Raw genomic sequence first — 5,876 nt, 5'->3', positions numbered from 1 at the left:
CAACCTAAATAGCATATTAAAAAGCAGAGACATCATTTTGCCAACAAAGGTCCGTCTAGTCAAGGCTATGGTTTTTCCAGTGGTCATGTATGGATGTAAGAGTTGGACTGTGAATAAGGCTGAGCACCGAAGAATTGATGCTTTTGAATTGTGGTGTTGAAGACTCTTAAGAGTCCCTTGGACTGCAAGGAGATCCAACCAGTCCATTCTAAAGGAGAGCAGTCCTGGGTGTTCATTGGAAGGACTGATGCTAAAGCTGAAACTCCAGTACTTTGGCCACCTCATGTGAAGAGTTGACTCATTGGAAAAGACTCTGATGCTGGGAGGGATTCGGGGCAGAAGAAGAAGAGGATGACAGAGGATGAGATGGCTGGATGGCATCACTGGCTTGATGGACATGAGTTTGAGTGAACTCTGGGAGTTGGTGATGGACAGACAGGCCTGGCATGCTGCGATTCATGGGGTTGCAAAGAGTCGGACACAACTGAGCAACTGAACTGAACTGAACTGATGGTGCAAGGGATCTAATTGCCAACAGGGATCTAATTGCCAACAGATATCAAATTGCCAACATCTGTTGGATCATAGAAGAAAGAAAGAGAATTCCAGAAAACATCTACTTCTGCTTTACCTACTGTGCTAAAGCCTTTGTTTTTGTGGATCACAACAAACTGGAAAATTCTTCAAGAGAAGGGATTACCAGATCACATTACCTGTCTCCTGTGAAACCTGTATGCAGATCAAGAAGCAACAGTTAGAACTGGACATAGAACAGACTGGTTCCAAATTGGGAAAGGGGTACATCAAGTCTATATACTGTCACCCTGCTTATTTAACTTATATGCAGAGTACATCATGTGAGATATCAGATTGGAGAAAGCACAAGCTGGAATCAAGATTGCCAGGAGAAATATCAAAACCACAGATATATGGATGACACCACCATTATGGAAGAAGGTGAAGAGGAACTAAAGAACATCTTGATGAAAGTGAAAGAGGAGAGTTAAAAAGCTGGCTTAAAACTCAACATTCAAAAAATGAAGATCATGGCATCCTGTCACATCACTTCATGGCATCCTGTCACATCACTTCATGGCAAATAGATGAGGGAACAATGGCAATAGTAACAGATTTTTTTTTCTTGGGCTCAAAAATCACTGCATATGGTGAACTGCAGCCATGAAATTAAAAGATACTTGCTCCTTGGAAGAAAAGCTATGACCAACCAGTTCAGTCACTCAGTCATGTCTGACTCTTTGTGACTCCATGGACTGCAGCACACCCAGGCCTCCCAGTCCATCACCAACTCCTGGAGTTTACTCAGACTCATGTCCATTGAGTCAGTGATGCCATCCAACCATCTCATCCTCTGTCATGCCCTTCTCCCACCTTCAATCATTCACAGCATCAGGGTCTTTTCAAATGATTCAGCTCTTTGCAACAGGCAGCCAAAGTGTTGAAGTTTCAGCTTCAGCATCAGTCCTTCCAATAAATATTCAGGATTAATTTCCTTTAGGATGGATTGGTTGGATCTCCTTGCAGTCCAAGGGACTCTCAAGAGTCTTCTCCAACACCACAGTTCAAAAGCATCAATTCATCCACACTCAGTTTTCTTTATAGTCCAACTCTCATATCCATACATGACTACTGGAAAAACCATAGCTTTGACTAGATGGACCTTTGTTGGCAAAGTAATGTCTCTATTTTTTAATATGCTGTCTAGGTTGGTCATAACTTTTCTTCCAAGGAGTAAGTGTCTTAAAAGACACATGAAATTAAAATTTCATGGCTGCAGTCACCATCTGCAGTGATTTTGGAGCCCAAAAAAATAAAGTCAGTCACTCTTTCGACTATTTCCCCATCTATTTGCTATGAAGTGATGGGACCAGGTGCCATGATCTTAATTTTCTGATTGTTGAGTTTTAAGCCAAATTTTTCACTCTCCTCTTTCACTTTCATCAATAGGCTCTTTACTTCTTCATTTTCTGCCATAAGGGTGTTGTCATATGTGTATCTGATGTTATTGATATTTCTCCCGGCAATCTTGATTCCAGCTTGTGCTTCATCCAGCCCAGCATTTCTCATGATGTACTCTGCATATAAGTTAAATAAGCAGGGTGACAATATACAGCCTTGATATACTCCTTTCCCTATTTGGAACCAGTCTGTTGTTCTGTTAGGTAGGTAGAATAGAGAAAAGGAGTCCAAAATGGCGGTGGCTAAAAGACAAGGAAGGTCCAAGGACCAGAGGGAAGACTTCAGGCAGAACAAACAGAACAAACAGCACTCCTGGCTAAGCCCAATTTGCATAGGGCAGGCCCAGGTGGAGGAAAAAACATATAAAAGGAGGAGCCAAAGCGCTTTCTCTCAGACTCTCTCTCCCGCGTGCGTGCACTCTTTTCTTTCTCTCTCTCTCTCTCTCCTGCTATCTTCTAAATAAAATAGAGCTGTAACACTGATTTGCCTAAGAGCTGTAGCATGGTTTGTCCAAGACCCAAGAGCTGTGACATGCCAAGGGCTTTAATGTCTGTGGCTCCAAATCTTTGTTGTGATGAGACAAAGAACCGAGAAACTTACACTCGCGTGACAGTTCCATGTCCATTTCTAACTGTTACTCCCTGACCTGCTTACATATTTCTCAAAAGTAGGTCAGGTGGTCTGGTATTCCAGTCGCTTTCAGAATTTTCCACATTTTGTTGTGATCCACACAGTCAAAGGCTTTGGCATAGTCAATAAAGCAGAAATAGATGTTTTTCTGGAATTCTCTTGCTTTTTTGATGATCCATACGATGTTGGCAATTTGATCTCTGGTTCCTCTGCTGTTTCTAAGTCCAACTGAACATCTGGAAATTCATGGTTCACGTACTGTTGAAGCCTGGCTTGGAGAATTTTTAGCATTACTTTACTAACATGAGAGATGAATGCAATTGTGCAGTAGTTTGAGCATTCTTTGGCATTGCCTTTCTTTGGGATTGGAATGAAAACTGACCTTTTCCAGTCCCGTGGCCACTGTTTTCCAAATTTGCTGGCATATTGAAAGGTTGTTGTTGAATCACGCGGATACACCAGGATTCTTGGCCTCCTGGAGGAGAAGAATTCAATCCAGGGCCAGAGATGAGGCTTGATCGCTCAGAGCTTTTGTGTAATAAAGTTTTATTAAAGTATAAAGGAGATAGAGAAAGCTTCTGACATAGGCATCAGAAGGGGGCAGAAAGAGTACCCGCTTGCTAGTGTTAACAATGAGGTTATATAATCCAAAGAATGTCTGGAGGTTGTAAAGACCTCATCAGACCTACTCCCATAATTTACATTTTAAGATAACACTGTCCTCAGGCAAGATACATCCTTATAAAGACCAGGTCTACTCCCATATTTTAAGATAACAGAAGGTTGAATCCAAAGACTGTCCTTAGGCAGGATACATTGTTATATAATCCTAAGGAATGTGGAGAAAGAAAAAAAGTTTGTCCTTTCTTCCTCCTTGAGAATTCCAGACCCCTCTCTCCTTGGGGACCCCTAGACTCCTTATCAACCTGCCTAGGAAATGACTCTCTCAATATTGAGTGCAGCACACTCACAGCATCATCTTTTAGGATTTGAAAGACCTCACTGGAGTTTCATCAGCTCCATTAGCTTTGCTCATAGTGATGCTTCCTAAGGACTACTTGACTTCGTGTTCCAGGATGTCTGGCTCCAGGCAAGTGATCACACTATTGTGATTATCTGAGTCATGAAGATCTTTTTTGTATGGTTCTTCTGTGTTATTCCCATGTCCTTTTAATATCTTTTGCTTCTGTCAGGTCCACACCATTTCTGTCCTTTATCGTGCCCATCTTTGCATGAAATGTTCCTTTGGTATCTCTAATTTTCTTGAAGAGATCTCAAGAGATCTATTATTTTCTTCTATTTCTTTGCTCTGTTCATTAAGGAAGGCTTTCTTATCTTATGACCAACCTAGACAGCATATTAAAAAGCAGAGACATTACTTTACCAACACAGGTGTGTCTGGTCAAAGCTATGGTTTTTCCAGTAATCACATACGTATGTGAGAGTTGGACTATAAAGAAAGTTGAGAGCCGAAGAATTGATGCTTTTTAACTGTGGTGTTGGATAAGACTCTTGAGAGTACCTTGGACTGCGAGGACAGCAAACCAATCAATCCTAAAGGAAATCAATCATGAATATTCATTGAAGGACTGATGCTGAAGATGAAGCTCTGATACTTTGGCTGCCTAATGCAAAGAACTGACTCATATGAAAAGACCCTGATGCTGGGAAAGATTGAAGGCGGGAGGAGAAGGGCACGACAAAGTATGAGATGGTTGGATGGCATCACCGGCTCAATGAACATGAATTTGGACAAGCTCCAAGTGATGCTGAAGGACAGGAAAGCCTGGCATGCTGCAGTACATGGGGTTGGAAAGAGTTGAATACGACTGAATGACTGAACAACACAACAAATGGTTCAAGGTGGGTGTTTTAACTTCATTGGTTTACGTTCAGCTGTCTGGATTCCCAATGCCACTTGCCGAAGAGACTTTTTCTCTGTTGTTTATTCTTGCCCCCTTTGTGAAAGATTAATTAACTGTAGGTTTGAGGGTTTGTTTCCGTGCTCTCTGCTCAGTTCCATTCATCCATATATCTTCTTCTGTGCCAGTATCACACTGGTTACTGTAGCTTTGTAGTATTTTTTGAGTTCTGAGAAGGATCTGCCTCTAGATTTGTTCTTTTTCCTCTGGATTACTGGGTCTTTTCTGGTTCCGTACAAATTTTAGAATTATTTGCTATAGTTTTTTGTAAAATGTCATGGGTAATTTGATAGGAATTACATTAAATCTGTAGATTGCTTTGGTATAGTATGGCCATTTTAACAGTATTAATTCTTCCAATACAAGAGCACCTGTCCACTTCTTTAAATCATGTTTCTTTTTATCAATATTTTACAGTTCTCAGTCTTTAGATCTTTCACATCCGTGGTTATATTTATTCTTTGGTATTTTTTGATGCATTTAAAGCAGGATCATTTTTACTTTCCCTTTCTGATAGTTAATTGTTAGTGTAAAGAAATGCAACAGATTTCTATGTATTAATTTTACATCCTCCTACTTTGCTGAATTTATTAGTTCTAGTGGGTTTTGTGTGCAGTCATTAGGGTTTTCTATATATAGTGTCATGTCATCTGCATATAATGACATTTTTGCCTCTTCCTTTCCAATCTGAATGCATGTGTGCCCAGTTGCTTCACTCGTGTCCAACTTTGCAATCCTATGAACAGTAGCCTTCCAGGCTCCTTTTTCCATGGGATTCTCCAGACAAAATACTGGAGTGAGTTGCTGTGCTGTTTCCAGGGGATCTTCCCAACCCAAGAAGCAAAATTGCTTCTCTTATGTCTTGTGCACCACCTGCTAAGCTCCCAATTTAGATACCATTTATTTGCTTTTCTTGTCTGACTACTATTGGCAGTACTTTGAATACTATATTGAATAGAATTGGTGAGAATGGGCACCTTTGTCTTGTCCTAGATTTTATCTGGATGGCTTTCAGCTTTTCATTGTTGAGCATTATATTGACTATGGATTTGTTATAAAAAGTTTATGCTGAGACATGTTCCCTCTTTCCCACTTTGGTGAAAGTTTTTATCATGAATGGATGCTGAATTCTATCAAAGATTTTCTTCGTCTATTGAGATGATCAGTGTTTGTTGTCTTTTCTTTTTTTATCATGGTGTATCATGTTAATTGATTTGTATATGATGAACCATTCTTGGGACCCTGGAATGAATTTAATTTGATCATAGCATATGATCTCTTTACTTATTGCTGCATTCATTTTTCTAATATTTTGTGAGGAATTTTCCATTTACGTTAATCAAGGAT

This window comes from Bison bison, unplaced genomic scaffold, assembly GCF_000754665.1.
Source record: "Bison bison bison isolate TAMUID 2011002044 unplaced genomic scaffold, Bison_UMD1.0 scf7180017864390, whole genome shotgun sequence".
NCBI classification, from domain to species: domain Eukaryota; kingdom Metazoa; phylum Chordata; class Mammalia; order Artiodactyla; family Bovidae; genus Bison; species Bison bison.
Note: the sequence above shows the minus strand (reverse complement) of the source record.